Genomic DNA, 19762 nt, shown 5'->3' with positions numbered 1-19762 from the left:
TACAAAAAGGAGTTAATTTAAGAATACCAGTCAAATATTTTAGCCATTAAAAGACAAATAACGGGTATTAAGGCAGTGCTTTTCAAATATTTTTAACCCACAGGGAAAATACATATTTTTCATTATAACTATGAACATACAAAGAGAAACAAAAGTTTTATCAAACAACACCTTAACCTTATTACATAAATTCACTTTGATATATTCCATTCCATTATAATTGGAAAAATAACGCCCTAGCTTTATTTCACAGTCTATAATGGCATGAAACCTACAATTTGAACAACACTAGCATAAAATAATACATATAGACTCTCTTATCAGATTGACCTCAGTCTTAAATGCAGGCTGGCCCACTTAAGATTGAGTTAATTCTCTAAATTTTGCCTCATCTGTAAAATGGGCCATTTAAACCTTAAATGATTGAAGAATGAACTTGTACAATGTGTGTAAAGTGTGTAATGTGCTTGGCCCATGGTTGACATCAGTGGTTGACTTTTTTATTTATTAAAGATTTACTGAAGGAAGTAGATGTGGTTCTACTTGCCTGCTACACTCATGTAGCTTGCCTTCATGTAGCTTCTCACTGTGCATTCAGTAAGCTGAAAACTGACTTGTTCATGCCATCAGGCCATAGAGAGGGGCAAATTCACCATTGCTTCTAACAGTTTGTCAAAGAGACTGAGGAGCCTGTTAGCACAAAGACAGTAGAGAGGAAGGTATGTAAACACGAGAACCCATTTGTTATGGAGCCTGATTCTCTTATGGCAGTGGTTCTCAACTACGGATGATTGTGTCCTCTAGGGAATAGTTTTGGTTAGGGATGCTACTAGCACCTAGTGGGTAGAGGCCAGGGATGCCACTAAACATCCTACAATGCACAGGATAGACCCCTACAACCAAAAATTATCTGTCCCTAAGTTTCTTATAGAGCCCAGTGTGAGAAATCCTGTGTTATGGGAACTGAACCACTTTGATTACTGGTGATTTGAGGTGTCTTTAGAGTCTTGATGAGGGAGTCATTCTCACATGCTTGGGCAAGTCTCCAAAGCTCCCAGTTTCAGTTTTCTCATTTGCAAAATGGGTATAATAATATCTGCCCACCTCTATAATTGGTTGAGACGTGCAAATCAATCTAAAGATGAAAAGCTTTAAGAATTAGAACTAGGTGGCTAATTTCAATAGGTAGTTTGCTATTATTATTATTATTATTAGCCTTTTCACAAAATAAAAATTGCCAGCAAACATCAAAGATTTTGTTACTTAAAAGAGATATATCAAAAATACAACATTGGTATAATTATGGCACCAGCACCCAATTTTCATTACTGGGAATATATGGCTCATTTGGAGGGTTTGCATTATAACATCACGGTTTCAGAAGGGAATCAAAATTAAATTAGTGTCTTAATAGTGCCAACATTCCAAATACCTGATGTAAAAATAAACAAAGAATATATTATGGTTACACATTATTCATTCTGTTTATAGATACTTCCCTTTTCAATACTGTCCTGGACCCAGGGATCCAATAAAGCAAACCATGCCAAGAATTACAAATTGTGTCTTGCTCAGTACTTGACAATTTCTCTGAAATTATCAAGGTTAATTTAAAACCCAACTTGCCAGTAGCTGTTACAGAACATTGTGAGCATAAGTTGTTGATTTCTTTTTCTTCTGTATGCTCACACCTTGGTCTTGGTGCCTCTCTTAGAGAACGATTTGTTTTGTAGCTTCATGAATTATGAGCTATTCTGTTCATAATTCAGAATATTCAGCTATTCTGTTCATCTCCTGTGTAAGTCCAGCACATACTCTGATTGTGAGTCCAGAGAGAAGAAGATCTTGCCTTAAAGCTCCAAGTTGTAGCTTTGCAAAGAGTGTGCCATGTAACCAGGTGAACTAAATTCTGTTTTAGAATTTTTATTACATATTATCATGGTAGATGGCAAATTAATTTTTGAGATTAATTTGATTAATGAGATTAATTTTGAGAAATTTTGAGAAATTTCTCAAGAGAGCTCTCATCACTTTCAGTCGTTCCTTGCTTTCTGCCATCTGTGCAGAGATAATTGGTGAACACTTCTGGAAGGAAATGAATATGGCCCCTGCCCGTATGTAACTTATACTCTCAGTGCCACCAGTAATTTGGAAACTGTTGCTGGGTTATGCCATCAGGTCATAATCAAAGCCACATTTACCATAGATCTCTGTACTTTTTTGAAGTCTGGGGACCCCATTAGCCTTTTCAGTGGAATGTCACAGGATCAGAGCAAACCTCACAGTGCAGAGTAATAAGTAAGAGTGATTTCCTCAGTCTCTGCTGTGGGAGGAAAAAGGCTGTGTGCTAGGGAGTGTGGAGCTTGAACAATCAATGTGGGTGAGGATGGCAGTAGGACCAAATTTAAGAGCTGATAGATTATTGACCTTTAGAATTTATTTAAGCCAAAGGACTTTCTTTGAGCTAAGCCATTCTTTGAGACTCTTTCCAAAAATCTGATTATAACATAAACAAGGACAGTCTTGATAAGTAGAACCAAGACTTAAGTCAGTGCTTAATTAAGCATTAAATCCTGTAATCAAGTGGATTCTGGGATTATAGGGATGAAAAAACTTGGCTTCTATCCTCAAAAAAAATTCATGAGGATTCAAGGATGTCTATAGATAATGACCTAAAGTGGGATAAGTGCTAGTACAGGGATATGAGAGCATGGACTGTGTCTGGAAGTATCATAGAATTGATGATGTTTGAAAGTAGATTTAGGACAAGGAATAACCAGCACAAGGACACGTGGTCATGAATTGCAGAAACAGAGAAGCATGACTCCTATCAGGGGTTGATGATGGAGATGTTGGCAGGGTTAGAGCTTGAAGAACCACGTATTCCGGGGTATGACATTTTGCTTTCATAGAATGTGTCAGTGGTTCCAAACTTTGACATTTAATGTGCTGATATATTGTTCCAAATTAAGTGGGGTGCTCACATAGGGTGTCTTTTTTTTTCTTTTGTCATTTCATGGCATTAGGAAATTAATTTGCCATCTACCATGATAATATGTAATAAAAATTCCTACTGAATATCTCATGTCTTGTTCTTAACTACCTGAACACACTTAAAACTACACTTGCAGCCTCCTTTAATTTAGATCAGGCTGTGTGTCTTATTCTGGCCAATAATCTGGGTTACGGGCCACTTCACAGCTGAGACAGAAAATAGTTCTAGTGTATCTTGCAACTCTCTCCACAGTGACCCTGACTGGCCACATGTTTTAGGTGGCATTGCTACAATATTTAAGTAAGTACAAGTGTATCTTGGAGATATTGTGAGTTTGATTCCAGGGTGTCACAATAAAACAAACATTGCAGTAAAGTAAATCAAATGATTTTTTTTTGGGTTTCCCAGTGCATATAAAAGGTATGTGTAGTCAAATGTGTTAATACCATTTTATATAAAAAAGTGTACATACCTCAATTAAAAAATACTTTATTGCTAAAAAAATGCTAACCATCATCTAGAGGTTAGTGAATTGTAATCTTTTTGCTGGTGGAGGGTCTTGCCTTGTTATTGATGGCTGCTGACTGACCAAGGTGATGGTTGTTGAAGGCTGAGGTGGCTGTGGCAATTCCTTAAATAAGACATTGGTGAAGTTTGCCACATTGACTGACTCTTCCTTTTATAAAGGATTTCTCTGTAGCATCTGGTGCTGTTTGGTAGCATTTTATCCATGGCACAACTTCTTTCAAAATTGGAGTCCGTTCTCTCAAACTCTGCTGCTTTATCAACTAAGTTTATGTAAGATTCTAAACCCTTTGTTGTCATTTCAGCAATTTTCGTGGTGTCTTCACCAGGAGTAGGTTCCATCTCAAAATCATTTTCTTTGTTCATCTTAAGGAGTGACTCCTCATCCATTAAAGTTTTATTGTGAGATTGTAACAATTTAGTCATCTTTAGGCTCCATTTCTAGTTCTCTTGCTATTTCCACATCTGCAGTTACGTTCTCCACTGAAGTCTTGAACCCCTCAAAGTCATCCATGAGGGCTGGAATCAGCTTCTTCCAGACTTCTGCTCATGTTGATATTTTGATCCTGTGAATCACAAATATTCTTGATGGAATTTAGGGTGAATCCCCTCCAGAAGGTTTTCAATTTATGTTGCCTAGATCCAGCAGAGGAATCACTGTCTATGGAAGCTATAGCCTTACAAAATATGTTTCCAAACAATAAGACTTGAAAGTTAGAATTACTGCTTGATCCATGGGCTGCAAAGGATATTGTGTTAGTAGGCATGAAAACAACAATAACCTTCTTGAACATTGCCATCAGAGCTCTTGGATGACCAGCTGCATTGTCAATAAGCAGTAATTTTTTGAAAGGAATCTTTTTCTCAGCAGTAGATCGCAACAGTGGGCTTCAGGTATTCAGTAAACCATGTTGTATACAGATAGGCTGTCATCCAGGCTTTGTTGTTCCATTTATAGAGCACAGAGTAGACTTAGCCTAATTTTTAAAGACCCTAGGATTTTCTTAATGGTAAATGATCAGTGGCTTAACTTCAAGTCCCCAGCTGCACTGGTCCCTACCAAGAGGGTCAGCCTGGTCTTTTGAAGCTTTGAAGCCAGGCATTGACTTCTCATCTCTAGCTATGAAAGTCCTAGATGGCATCTTCTTCTAATATAAGGCTATTTCATCTACACTGAAAATCTCTTGCTTAGTGTAGTCACCTTTATTAATTAACTAGATCTTCTGGATGACTTGCTGCAGCCTCTCTGACAGCTCTCACTGTTTTACTTGGACTTTTATGTTATGGAGATGCTTTTTTACTTAAACCTCATGCACCAATCTTTGCTAGCTTCAGTCTTTTCTTCTGCAGCTTCCTTACCTCTCTCAGCCTTTGTAGAGTTAAAGAGAGTTAGAGCCTTCCTCTGGTTTATGCTTTTGCTTGAGGGAATGTTGTGGCTGGTTGATCTTCTCTCCAGACTACTCAATTTCTCTGTATCAGCAATAAGGCTATTTTGCTTTTTTATTATTCATATGTTCACTGGAGTAGCAGTTTTAATATCCTTCATGAATTTTTTTCTTTGCATTCACAACTTGGAAAACTGACATAGAGCCTTGCTTCCAGCCTATCTCTACTTATGACATGGCTTCCTCATTAAGCTTAATAATTTCTAGCTTTTGATTTTAATTGAAATATATATGACTTTTGCCTTTACTTGAACACTTAGAGGCCATTGTAGGGTGATTAACTGACTTCATTTCCATATCATTGTGTCTCAGAGAATAGGCCTGAGGAGAGGGAGAGACACAAGGAAAATGCCAGTTGTTGGAGCAGTCCGAACATGTACATTTATCAATTAAGTTTGCCATCTTATATAGGTGTGGTTCATGGTATTCCTGAATGATTACAATAATAGCATCAAAGATCACTGATCACAGAGAACCATAACAAATATAATAATAATGGGAAAGTTTCAAATACTTTAAGATTTATCAAAATGTAATACATAGACAAAAAATGAGCAAATGCTATTAGAAAAATGACACCAATAGACATGTTGGATGCAAGATACCACAACTTTCAATATGTAAAAAAGAAAAAAAATGTAAAAAAGATAGTATCGATGAAATACAACAAAACAATGTATGCCAATAATCTAAAGTCCTACATCACTGCTTGGAAATATGGATCTTGAGAATGCCCACTAGGTCAGCAGCAAACTTTTTGTAAGAGATTAACTTTCATGTTAAGCCTTTACAATTTGGGAGTTTGTTACTACACCTGAGCAAGCCTCTCCCGACTAATACACAGTAGTTTTATAAAGAGAAATTGCAAATTTTTTAAACCAGAAAAAAAATAATCCTATAATAATGGGTAATCCTTTGAATTCAATAAGTTTAATACAATAAAGAAGTCCATATGTCTTATATTTTTTCATTTGATTTCAAATTAAGCTAAGGTCAACATTATTCATTAAACTAGAATATAGATGGAAAGAGGGGCAATGAAGGGCTTCTAGTGGGAGTTGATTGTACCACGATTAGTTTTATATTTAGAAAGACCAATCTACTGCTTGTCAAGAGTGAGTTGAAGATACCAATGAGAAAAGATGATGTCAAAGTTGTTTTAGAGGAGCCATGGATGCGATCAATGTAGTGTGTAGAAAGAGAAAACGTGACTTACTGCCAGGAAGGATTGGCTCCAAATCTAGCCATAATGGCATCTCTCCAGAAGATGCCAATTTTTTTTAAAAAAATGCCAGTTTTTGTGTGCTGCCACTACTGTCTATTCTCATTGGACACCTACTTAACTCATTACATCAGTTGGACCCTCTGTCATCCTAAACTCCAGTGCTATCAAGAGAACTACCTAATTTGCTATACAGCATGAATTATTCTAATGCTTAATGTGAATTATCAAAACGCTTAATGTGGAAGACATTCTGGAATGTCTAGTCTGTGTTTTATCTGTTGATTACAAATGTTGGCTCTCTATCTAGACAGTGTAGTTTTGAAAAATGTTTTGAAAACATACATATAAACATACAGGATTGTAATCACAGAGTTTTATTTTAATAAAATACAAATATTATTCTCCAAGTAGCAAAGGACTTGTAATTTAGTGTCTTAGGAGAGTAGTGCTTTCCAGTGGATATCAAATAGCAACTGGGTTACTGGATATGGGCTCTGGATTCTTAACTCTAGATTTTGGAGCGTTTGGGGGTTTGGGCAAAAAGGTGTGAATACCAATAGGAAACCATATTTAATTGGGCATAAACAGATTGCCTTCTACCCATAGTACTCTTACCTTTCTAGCTGAGTCCAGGAGAGAAGCAAAATGCCTTATGGATATTTTGAACTGGACATTTTCTCTTGCCACCTTGACAGCCAAAATTCTGTATAGGTTGGGGATGTGGATGGGAAATCCTAACTGTCATACCAGTTCTAGTTTCATTATTTCATTTGAAGGAAGCATGGCCAGCATTTTGTCAGCACTGCCAAGAGATCTTAATCCTTAATGTCATTGTGAAAATAGGAAACTGTTTTATCAGTTGGAAATTTTATCAGTTGGAAATGATAAAAGAGCAAAATGGTTTGTTTTGTTTCATTTTTGTTTTTTTTTTGTGTGTGTTTGTGTGTGTGTGTGTGTGTGTGTGTGTGTTGTTTTGTTTTGTTTTGAGAGAGAGAACATGCACGGGAGTGGGGAGGAGAGAGAATCTTAAACGGGCTCCATGCTCAGCACAGAGCCTAATATGGGGGCTTGATCTCTCAACCCTGAGATTATGACCTGTGCCAAAATCAAGAGTTGGATGCTAATCAACTGAGCCACCCAGGCACCCTGGAAATTTGGTTTTAATGCATCCTTATCACCTAATTTCTCTTGCATCCTTTCATATATACTTTGCTCTTGCTAAATGGTCATTCTCTCAGCTTAGAAGGTCTTTTCCATCTGTGTATCTTTGTGTGTTTGTACACATACACACTAAATATGGCACTCCACCCCACTATCCTTGCTATTTCACACTCATTGGTTCATCTTCCAACTGTTTGCACCTACCTCTGTTTGCCTGAGGGCTTTCTCTGGCCAGAAGCCTGTTCTAACTTTTCACAAGTAGGCAGAAAGTGCCAGAGAATTCATACTATCTCCCTCAGGGGCAAGCTTAGCCTATCGGCATGAATGGGGTACAAAAAACAACAGCTTTTTCATCCTTTGGGGAGAATTTGTCTAAGGCACTTATTCAACATGCTTTCCAGGGCTTCTCACTGGGATATAAGTTGCCCATGTGCTGACTCTTTTTTTTTTTTTTTTAATTTATTTATGATAGTCACAGAGAGAGAGAGAGAGGCAGAGACACAGGCAGAGGGAGAAGCAGGCTCCATGCACCGGGAGCCTGATGTGGGATTCGATCCCGGGTCTCCAGGATCGCGCCCTGGGCCAAAGGCAGGCGCCAAACCGCTGCGCCACCCAGGGATCCCCCATGTGCTGACTCTTATTATTTATCCTTTATTAACTACCTTCCCTTCCTATCTTCTGTACTTTTCTACTGGTGTTTCCTCTACCTCCTAAATAAATTACTTGCACTTGACTACTTATATGTATCAAGGTTACTTCTGGAGGAACCCAAACTAACATACATGCACAGTTTAATTAGAGCTTCTGAGAGGAAGTTTCTTCTGATGACTCCTGAAGAAAAAAATTTCTTCACCATTTTAATTCCCAGAGCACGCAGTGTGTGCTAGGACTCCCTACGTGGAATCAGCCAGTGGGTTTAAATCTTTCGCTCTGGCCATGATTTAGATGCCTCACCTTGGTCAAGTCAATTTAACTTTCAAAGTCTCAACTCCCTTATCTGTGAAAGGGTGATACCAATACCCACTTCAGAGATAGTAAATGAATTTTTGTGAAGAGTAAATAAGATTATACATGGAACGTATGTAGTATAGCACTGGGCATATACTATAATATCAATGGATGTCACTGCTATTATTACAATAATTTCTATTATGTATCACTAGATTATGTACATATACACAGAAGAGTCATGCCAACCTAAAAATAATCCACATCTAAAAATACTAACTATAGGATGGTGTCTATACCACCAACCTGGGAGTCTTTGCTGGCAGATATTTAGGGTGTGTATTTAAAGTCAGTATCATAGAAACAATGAGCAGTTCTACATAAGCCATGTGAACCAAATGTAAATGACAATGTTTAGCTTGAAATATATAGCTTATTTTGCTTCCTGGAGCCATTTTTATTTACCATGTGAGGGAAGGATAGAAACAAGATGGAAAAAAAACTCTACTTCTCTCCACCAAGTAGAATTTAACTTATTCCTTGAGTGTAGTGATCAAAGTAATTGAAAAACTGGAATAGTAAATTTGTGAAACAATATTAAGTATAAAAATATTTTTGAATAAAGCATTTTAAAAAGTCATAATAATTTTTTTATAAATTTATTTTTTATTGGTGTTCAATTTGCCAACAAGTCATAATAATTTTATTAAAACCATGTTGCTTAGAGAAAAAAGAATCACTGATATTATGAAAATACCATCACTCTGTTGTGTCTGTTGGTCATTACATCTCTGACATATTGTCTTTGGAGCCATCTAAGAAGCAATGACAAGGTGGTAAGAACCTTCTATTAAATGCACTTTTTTGCAGATCAGGATGCAAATCCAGGCCGACTAAGTTATCTCTGGTTCTTAGGAAATATCAGAGGCAGAATTAAGAAAAAGCCCCCAATTCATTGTCTAGTGCTCTTCTCCCTAAAACTTAAGCCTACTCTTTCTCCTCAGTCATGGTCCATCTGGAAAAGATGTTAAATTATCTGTAGCATTCTTAAATTCTGCAGTGAAGACCATCCCCCCCAATATCGCTAATGGATTAAAAAATTGGTATAATTACTTTTATTTTTTATTTTTTTAATTATTTAAAATATTTTTGTTCTGATATCTTTGTTCTATATCCTGTTAGTGAGTCCAGTGATCATGCCACTTAAATGTCAAGCAATACTAGATTTCTTAAGGCTTGCTTTCAGTTCCCACATTTATCTCACATAGTCCATTAGAAGTTGTGTGTGTGTGTGTATTTTTTTAAGTTAGTGAATGTCTAAAAGTTGGATATCATTCTAATAAAAGTATAGTGTGTTCTACAGTGGTTTTCTTCTTCAAATATCTATAAGTATAACTGATTTATTGTGTTTGGGGATAGTCATAGAATCTCCTTTGAAAATATTTTTAATCTCCTTTATAGTGAATAGCACCTAAGATGTCCCCTGATGATTCTCAACTACTGGCATTCAGGCTCTGTACAACTCCTCTCTTCAAGAGTGTGGGTTGGACTTATTAACTCCCTTCTAAGGGATAGAATACTTTAGAAACCATGATATATCATTTATTAGATTGCTATAAATTAAGTTTGACTTTACTTTTCTCTCTCTTTCTCTCACCTTCCTCTTTCCTTCCTTCCTTCAGATTGTTGTGCTTTTGGGGCAGTAGTTGACAGTAGTCCTACTGTCAAGTACTGAGTAGTTGAGTAGTCCTACATATAGACCCACATGACAAGCAACTGATTGATATATCTGACCAACAGCCAGTGAGGAATTCTTACCTGATCTCATGTGAGTGAGGTTGGTAGCAAATCCTTTTTTTTTTCTTAAGATTTTTATTTGTTTCTTCATGAGAAACAGAGAAAGAGAGAGACAGAGAGAGACAGAGAGAGAGAGAGAGGCAGAGACACAGGCAGATGGAGAAGCAGGCTCCATGCAGGGAGCCCGATGTGGGACTCGATCCTGGATCTCCAGGATTACGCCCTGGGCTGAAGGCAGGTGCTGAACTGCTGAGCCACCCAGGCTGCCCAGCAAATCCTTATCCAGTAGAGCCTTGAGGTGACAGCGGTCCTAGTCAACACCCTGATTTTGGCCTTATGAGAGACAGTGAGTCAGGGGCATCTAGCTTAAGCCATGCCTGGTCCCCTGACTTAGAGAAACTGTGAGATAATAAAGGCTTCTTGTTTTATGCCACTGAATTTTCAGGTTATTTGTTACATAGCGATAGATAACTAATAGACTCTGCTATGAGCATAGCCAGGCAAAGCTCTAATCAGCATCAACAATTAGTGTAAATACATGTACTTTCTTTTTAGCTGCACAGATGAAATTCAGTAGAACAAATATGAAGTCTTATTAACATAGAAAGTGCATAGTGGATACTCTTCAAGAGTAATGTACCCATACCCCAGATGTTGAGAACTAATACATACTGGTGGCTCATAGCTTTCCTCCTCGTAAGAATTTCCCTCAGGGAACTAACTACCCTTGCGGAGAGCATGACAAATTAATTCAGGAACACAAGAGTCTGGCTCCCTTGCCTCAATTAGGACATTTTAGAAGACCATGCCAGTCCCAGAGCTACTCATGGGGTCAGCTGAGGCCTCTGTTGTTAACTGTATTAAGGGATCATATTTCCTCTCTGCCCAATCTTCCTTCCTTACTTTCTTACACATATATCTCCCATTGTGTTTCTGGTTGAATTCTTTGTGCAGGGTATCATGTGCTAAAATCTTTCTAAGTAAGTAGATATATTTATCACAGAAAGCTCAATGGGTTTATTATTTCTTCAGGATAAAACCCAACTCAACCTTCTTTATTACTGTCAGCACGACCCTCACCCCTACCAACATGCTTATATCTTCAGCTTGTCACTCACACTGGTTAACTTTCTTTACCCAGAATTGGGGAAATGAAGTAGACTGGTAGATTTGGTGGCTGAGAATCACTGAGCCACTGGCTGCTTTATCAGTCTTTAGAGTAGTACTCACAGTTCTTGCCATGTCTGGAAGAGAATATAAAGCCATTCCTGACTCCATGTTTGGCTGGCCAAAGAAGCCCCCCCACCAAATTGAACATTATAGACAGGACTTATGTTGGACACCCCCCCCCCCAAAAAAAAGTTGTAGACAAGCTGTCAATCACTCCTGAGCATCTTGCTGTTTAAGTCAGCTGGCCTCTACCTCCATCTTAAGCAAATGGCCTAGTTTTCTCAGATTTTGTGAGAAACAATGTGAGATCATCTCTCACTTTTTTGACTAAGAAAAAAGTAGAGGTTGGAAGGGATAAATACCTTAGAATACTAACCCACTAAATGCTTATAATACTCTAAGGATTTCGAAAAATTACCCCATTCAACAAATGAGGAAATTAAACCTGAGAAAACGAGTAACTTGGATAAGTCCTACAAACTAGTCATGATCTAAGAGAAATTATCCCAAACTTGGAGATAATACAAAGATTGCTACGTATCCTTTCAAAGTCCTGTGAGAATATTCTCTAAGAGGCCCACCCAGGATTATTTAATTCTCTAAGGCAGGGGTTGATAAACTATGGCCTGCCAGCCAAATCTGACCCATAGCATGTTTTTATAAATAAAGTTTTATTGGAACATACCCTGTTCATTTGTTTATATGTTGTTTATGATTACTTTTGTGCTACAGTGGTATAGAGATGAGTAGTTGCAACAGATACCTATGTGGCCCACAAAGTCTCAAGTGATTTACTAACTGGCAATTTAGAGAAAAGGTTTATTGACCTCTGAATTACTATGTACTCCTAATTAGGGATCAAACTTGAACTTACTTGTTAACTCATAGTTTTATCTGATAGAGATATAAATGACTTGTGTGGTTAAAAAGATAATAATAACCCCACAGGTTTCAGTCTTTATACTTGGGGAAAAATAGCTGGTTTTGCACCTAACCTAGCAATTTTATTTCTAGTGTCTTTATTTCTTTCAGTGTCTGTATACATTTGGTCTCTCAAGTTATCTTTGAACCAGCTTTATTATCTTGATGATTTCTTCATTACTGAATCAAATAAATTTCTGACTCATGCTCACTATATATTTGTATCAGATTAGTGTTCTTAAGTTTGTGAAAATTATACTTTGACACAAGCAGAAATGTGATTTGAAAAAAAAGGTATCTTATTTTAAAATCCATTTTTTCTGCTACCTCCTCATCTATGAAAATTAAAAAATATACATGTTGATGAACCCTCTGATTATGATGTTAAAATGGTAGGGCCAAAGATTGTCAAGATTGTTTCCCCTTCACTTCAGTTTGAGTTCTTTGGGCAAGAGCTCTTATGTAAGCCTAATAAACACATCTTAACAAATAGCTTCATTCAGTGATGATGAAAAAATAAGCAAGTTTCCTTTCAAGCCTCAGCAAGCAGAAATTGATTTGGAAGACAAATCGAATAGCTCAGCTTTTTGTTGTTTTACTTTCCATACTCAACATTACTGTGTTCTACAATCCTTCCAATCTCCAGGATTCACCTCATGAGGAAAAGAAAAAAAATAAAATCCTCTTGAAAAAGCCTTTTGCTTGAAGATGGCTTTTGTGAAAGACACTTGTCATTGAACAATGTAAGGAGTTTGGGGAGGAGCAGATCAGACAGTCTCATAGCCAAGGTTCTTCTTTAATCTACCTTTGGCATCAAGTGAGATAGAAATATTCTCTTCAATAAAATCAGGATTATAATCCTTACATTGCAGACTTGTGAAGAATTGAACAATATATTCAAATTTCCCACAGTAGGTGTTCAATAAATGTAATTACTACATATTCTTCTCCCATTTAGTTGGGTACTGTCATGTACATACATATATATCACTTCAATATATGCCATCAGGGTGGGAGAGCAAACATAAGTTTTGTAGGAGTCCTAAAATATCCTGGAACAGAGGGGCCTTTGGTGCAGCCAGTGGTGCCTCCTATTCTTCTAGGAAGGTCTCTTAGGCTGTTGTAGTCTTATTCTATTTTAAGAGATTATTCATGCCTTAGCGTTACTGATGCCGAGCATCGTCATTTCTGTATCTGTGTTCCTGGCAGACTGAAGTCTTAAGGTAGATCTTGAAAACTCTTCCATTGTCCCTTTTTATCTGTGAAGTTTTATGTCCTCTGTTGGCAAGCATACAACTGTCAGATTCCTTGTTCCCAAATGATCCATGTAATAAGAATGATCCCAGATCACCCACAGACTCTCAGCACAGGCTCATTTGTCTATTCCTGAAATGAGAAAGTCTCCTAGAAAACTTCATTTCTTCTTCCTGGTATATTTTCCCTGTGTATCTACTTGACTCTTCAGTTACTGAAAGGACTCCTAGTTTTTGCTTTACAGAAACCTGGCAGCCAGCACAACAGGTAGCTATTTATTTGTGGTTCCAATCATCTATTTCAGCTTCTCTGTTAAATGCCCTATATGGGTGTGCAGCTCACCCTAGAGAATGGTCTCTGCCCCACTCAGCAGGAGACCACCAGTCTCAGAGATGTCTTCCTTGGTGTACACTGTGAGAGGCAGTGCTGCCTATGATGCCCAGAATGCATGTTCTCATTGGGTGGGTGGTTTTTACCTTCCAGAGGCTCTTGACCTTTGTATCCCTAGGATTTATAAAATCCATATTCCAGAAAGAATGCTTCTTAATTCCTGCTTGAAATTGCTCCTCAGTGAGGAAAGGCAGTAAACTTTTCTTGGTTATATGCCAGTTGTTGTTCTCTCATTATGTCCATACCCAATCCTGTGAGGTAAGTTACTATTATCTCCACTTTGTGGGTGAAAAAACAACCTCAGAGGGCTAAAGAACTTAGCCTGGGTCCTGGCTAGTATGAGGTAGAGCTGGTGTTCAAATCTATGTTGGAGTCCAAAGTCCACATTTTTATTGCATTTTAGGACATCACTTTGCAAATTTTAGCATAAAAATCACCCTTGAGAGCTTGTTAGAATTCATATTACTGGGTCTCAACCCCAGAGTTTCTGCTTCAGCAGGTCTAGAGTGAGCCCCAAGTATTTGCTCCCCAGTATGTTGATGTTACTGGTCTGTGGATCACATTTTGGGAAGCACTGAACTAAATCATGTTGCTTTATTTAACAAATACACTTTCAACAGTCTGATAGCTGGCTTCCAGATCTCTTCAGAGCTGAATCCTTCTTAAACTTTTATACTTGATTGTAAACTCAGTAGGGTGAATGTCCATTAAGGGATATGAATGATGTCCAGTCCCTTGATGTAATATTAATAACAGTATTCTAGAGTTTGAAGGGACCTTAGAGATTATCTCATTCAACCTCTTCATATTACAAAAGAGCAAGCTTGTTTTGCCCAAATTTATGGGAGAAATAAATTTTCTGGGTCAATAAACTTGTCAGAAACACAATTCATAGTTGTTCAGCGTATCTATTTCTGGCCAACTTTATTCTTTCAAGACCAGAGCAGGGTGATTTGGGCCAGTTTGTGATTAGAGCTCACCTTCCTATAGTTTCAGCAAACAGATGTTTAAGAATCCAGCCTTTTCATTCATATACCAAGCAGACAATGTATATGGCCTGGGATGGTGGTTCTTCGAGAAATTGGTCATGGAATCCCTCTGATTGGTATGTGTGGGAAGAGGTATGTGCATCCATACAAGTTATGAGGAGTTTTATTTTGTTTTTCCTGAACCTGATCCAGAGATTCTGACTCAGAAAGAATTCCCCAGCCCTGGTTGCTTTTAAAGTAAATCTGCCCTAGACCTAATTTTTCACTCCTCCTTAGTTGTTCTGTAGTTTCTCTCACCTGGACTTTGTAAATTATATCCAGTCAGCTCAAGAAAAACTCATATCAATGGTTTATTTTATCTTATTGTCAGACACTCCAGAATATGCATATTATTGTCTTTATTTTACAGTTCAGTAATGTATCACAGAGAAGTAAAAAATAATGCCCAAAGTCACAGAGCCATTAAGTCTTAGCCCCAGGATTCAAGCCCAGCAGTTTGGTTCCAGAACATGTAATCTTTCAAAAGGTAACTGTAAGAATTTTTGAACTTAACACAGTCCTCTTAACATAGGCCAGAACACAAATGACCTCAGCACTTCATAAAGGACACTTAAAAATGAACCCAGGAGTCAGAGAATATGGCCTTCCCCTATTCAGATAATTTGACTTTCCAGGCTGAAACTTGTTTGGGGGTGGTGGTGGTGTGTGTATATGCGTGCATGCACACGTGTGTGTGTGTGTGTGACTTTGTTCTGCTTTTGGTCACAGTGTAGAAAGGCAGGATATACCATTACTTTGTTATCATCAAATATGTCTTCTTTTCTCAAAATTGACTTTGCCAGCTCTTTTTACCAAAATAAGTCAGTGTACATAGGGCATTCACATATTTCTCTTCTGGGTTAGTGCTATTTTATGCTTGGATTTCTATTTAAGTTTGGATGTCTGTTGAACTCATGGGTTAGTATCAGGGAAAAATCTTTAAAACTCAATTGTAATGCAAGAGATAGGATTTATGCAGAATAAAGTGTGGACTACTTTTGTTACATATGCTTTCAAAGCCATGTACTGCCACTCTAAAAAGAAAAAAAATGGTTTATTTAGCAACTGGAGATCCATTATATGAAAGCTCTTAACATCTCAAGAAGTGTCTTCATTATGAGCCAAGACCAAACAATGGACAATGGACCATAGACAAAAGTTGTTTTTGAGACTAAAGAATCCCCCTTGATTTTACTTTTCTTGTTGTGTTTTCATTTGAGAAAATATTGTTGTCAGATCAATGGGATAATGTTATTCAGTAACTTCTGTGGAAACATGTTCAAAGGAAGCTAACTTAGTAACCAGTTTTCCAGACTTAGGGGAAGGGGAGGTCATAATACAGCTGAGGGAAGGATTTGTCTCAGGAGAGAAAATATTTGAGCTTTAGAGTCTGATACTCTCTTAGGCCAAACAGAGTAAGGATTTTTAGAGACCCCAGAGTTGTCACTTGTTTGGAAGGATTTTGTAATTATGGAAAAGAGGCTCATCTATCAGGCTCGTTGAACTTGACAAGCTTCTATATTTAAAACATATATTACATGACATAATTCGCCATTGCTCATAAACTGTTGATGTTCCCTGGAGTGTCCACTCTTTTATATAACCTGATTCCCAGAGTCTTTTCCATTAGGCTTAATGATCTATAGGGACATATTAATTGACCCTGATGACAGGTCTAAGTCATCCAGTGGTTCCAGTATTGTTGACACCATTAAGTAAAGTCCCTGTTTCTACTAATACACTGATCTTTGCCTTTATAGTTTTGGTGCTCTACTTGCTTTCTTAAAAGTTGGTTAGTTTTCAGCTCATTTGGAATAGCACTGAAAGATAGCAAGGTATACCTTATGTCTGATTTATGGTTATGCCTGATGAAAATAAAGAGACTACCCAGATTTTTGAACATGCTGTCATTTTTTAAAGGACTTTCATGGAATTTGGCCTTGAAATTGAAGTTGTAGAACCAAATGGCCATGTTGTACATAATATTTACATGCAGTTACCTTGGTAACCTATGGCCTATGTTGCTGGGTGTGATATTTGAGGGAAAAAGCCTCATGTCCCAGGGATTCTTGATCTAACACTATTAACCTGCTCTTATAGACTTTAGTAAGCACAGATCTTTCTTGGATGTGGTGTTCGTGGCCAGAAATAGCTCTTCTCAGCCATAGACTGTGCCTCTGTGTCTTTCTCATTCTACTCAACTGCCAAACAACACTGGAGATTTCCATGACTTTCCTGACATGCAGATTGAGTCAAGGAACACTTCCTCCATTTCTCCCATGGCATCTATCTTTTTGTTCCAGATTCTACCCTAAATGGACAAACACAGACTCATGTACCTATACTTGTAGGCACATGTTCCATCACCCATTAATAGGCAATGATTTTTTTAAAGATTTATTTATTTATTTATGGGAGAGAGAGAGAGAGAGAGAGAGAGAGAGAGAGAGGCAGAGACACAGGCAGAAGGAGAAGCAGGCTCCTCACAGGGAGCCCGATGTGGGACTCGATCCTGGATCCCAGGATCATGACCTGAGCTGAAGGCAGGCACCCAACCGCTGAGCCACCCAGGCATCCCGGTAATGATTTTTTTAAACCACATTCTGTTGTTTGACATTTACTATTTTTAGTGCCAACAACATTTTAATACTTTCTTAGCCATTGTTTAACAGCAACAACAACATTCATCATTTTTTGAGAGATACCATGAGGTAGGCCTGGAAACACATGCTTTAGATAAAATATCTTATTTAATTTTTATGCAGACATTGAACATTAGCTGTTACCAGCTCTGTTTTATGTAGGTAGTTCAGAGAGGACTTTGTCCCAGAGGATATAGCTAAACTGACAGAACCAGGACTGCCCACTTCCAAATCCTTGATCACTTGTACTTAATAACAATTTAGCTTCTCTCCGCACTGGTCTTTAAACTTTGAAAACTGAATTCCCAAAGTGATCAGAAGTTGTCCAGAAGGAATGGAGGCCCAGATACTTCTGATCATTGGTAACCTCTATCAGACTCTCCATCATTAGATCCACTGTTCCCTTAGACCTTTCTCCATCAGCCCTACTTTCCCACCTCCAAATCTCCCTCTATTTTTCTTCCCTGCCCCCAAACATCTGTAATTTTTCCATCAATCTCCTTCCTTCCATCACCCCCTTTTTTTTCTCTTTCCCTTTTCTCCATCTTCTCTCCTCACCCCCTCCCTCCATTGCTCCTCCATCCTTGAGGACCCCCATATCCTTAATTCTTCATCCAACACTATCCTCACACTGCATATTTGATTTAAAGAGGATTTGAAATGTGACAGGTAGCCTTCTATGTTTACTATGTGGATAAATTTATTTCATTGTCACAGCACATTTTGCTATATTATGTGTGTGGAAATGTACTTTCAAAGAGATTAGCTAACAAACTCAAAGCAGTACCATGTGTAAGTGCTGGAATTTGAACCTCAGCAGTTTGATTCTTGATCTCTCATCTGACACTGTGATACCTTCATTTTACTAGGTCGAAATAAAATAAATGCAGATTAAAGCAATCAGATATTACCCAAATTATAGTACTTGACACTAATGAATGTGCAGTGATGCAGAGATCCTTATATTATGGGGAGTACAGCTTGCATAGTCACTTTGGAAAACAATTTCATATTCTATCAAAAACACTTTAAAACTCCATATGGTCTGACCATGTCCCTCTTCTTCCAGGAATTTATTCTAACCAGTAAAAAATGCCTACACAAATATTTGTCTCTTGAAACCCTATTTTGGGCAGGAAAAACAGAAGGTAATAGAAATGTTTAGCAATGCAGTAAATCATTAAATACAATAAATCCAACTCTTAAAATGTAGTATATCCATTAAAATAGTTCTAACCTTTTTGTCATGATATGTAGCTACTTTTATAGAAGAGTCTACAATAAAGTACAATTTAATGAATAGACTGTAAAGAAAATATCTGTGTATCTATTTTGTAGATTTCAAAATGGACCAACATTCTTTCTAGACTTCTGTCACCTACATTCCTGATTGCTGTTTCTTTCCTGACCTTTTTTTTTTTTTTTTTCCATCATCCCCTTGCTGTCTGACTGGGGAAGATAGTTTAATTTTTCTTGTTTTTGATCTCTAATAAATGGAATTTAACTTGTAGGTATTCTATTGTATCTGGTGTTTTTTGTTTTGTTTTCAGTTACTGTCCATTCTACTGATGATGCAATTTGGGCTATTTCAAAGTTTCAGGCTACTAAAAACAAAATAATTCTTCTATAAAATTCATGAACTTCTGTCCTGGTGCACATGAGCACACAATTTTGTATCTGCATAGCTGTCTCTGTCTAAGGCATTACTTGGTCATAGGGTCCATAGATCTTCAGCTAGACTCTGTACTGACAGGCTGTTTTCCAAAGTGACTGCAGTAATTTATTCTACTACTAGCAGGTTTGAAAGCTCCTGCCGCTTAATACTTTCACCAGATATGCATACCGTTATTAAGGATCTATTTAAATCTTTCAGTTTCTTGGGTTGGCTTTCTTTTCTTTATTAATTTATAGATATTCTTTATATATTCTCAAGGCAAGTCATTTTGGCTGTGTGTGCTTACACATCCTCTCCCAGGTATGATTTGCCTTTCCACTCTTTTAATGGTGACATTTGATTAAACATAGTTGTTCATGTTAATATAGTACAATATATCTTTTTTATGTTCAAAAATCTTTCTCTTCCCCATTTTCCTTTATTGTCCTCTAAAATCCTATTTATTTACCTATTTATGAATGACTATACTGTAGTTTAAATCGATCTTTAAGAATAATATGAAGTAGGGCTTCAAAATTATTTTTCCCATGTACCTACCCACTTGTCCCATGACTTCTATTGAAAAAATACTTCTTTACTATTCTTT

The sequence above is a fragment of the Vulpes lagopus genome, chromosome 18 (genome assembly GCF_018345385.1).
Source record: "Vulpes lagopus strain Blue_001 chromosome 18, ASM1834538v1, whole genome shotgun sequence".
In the NCBI taxonomy this organism is placed as follows: Eukaryota; Metazoa; Chordata; class Mammalia; order Carnivora; family Canidae; genus Vulpes; species Vulpes lagopus.
The sequence above is the reverse complement of the archived record's forward strand: the minus strand, read 5'-3'. Positions refer to the sequence as shown.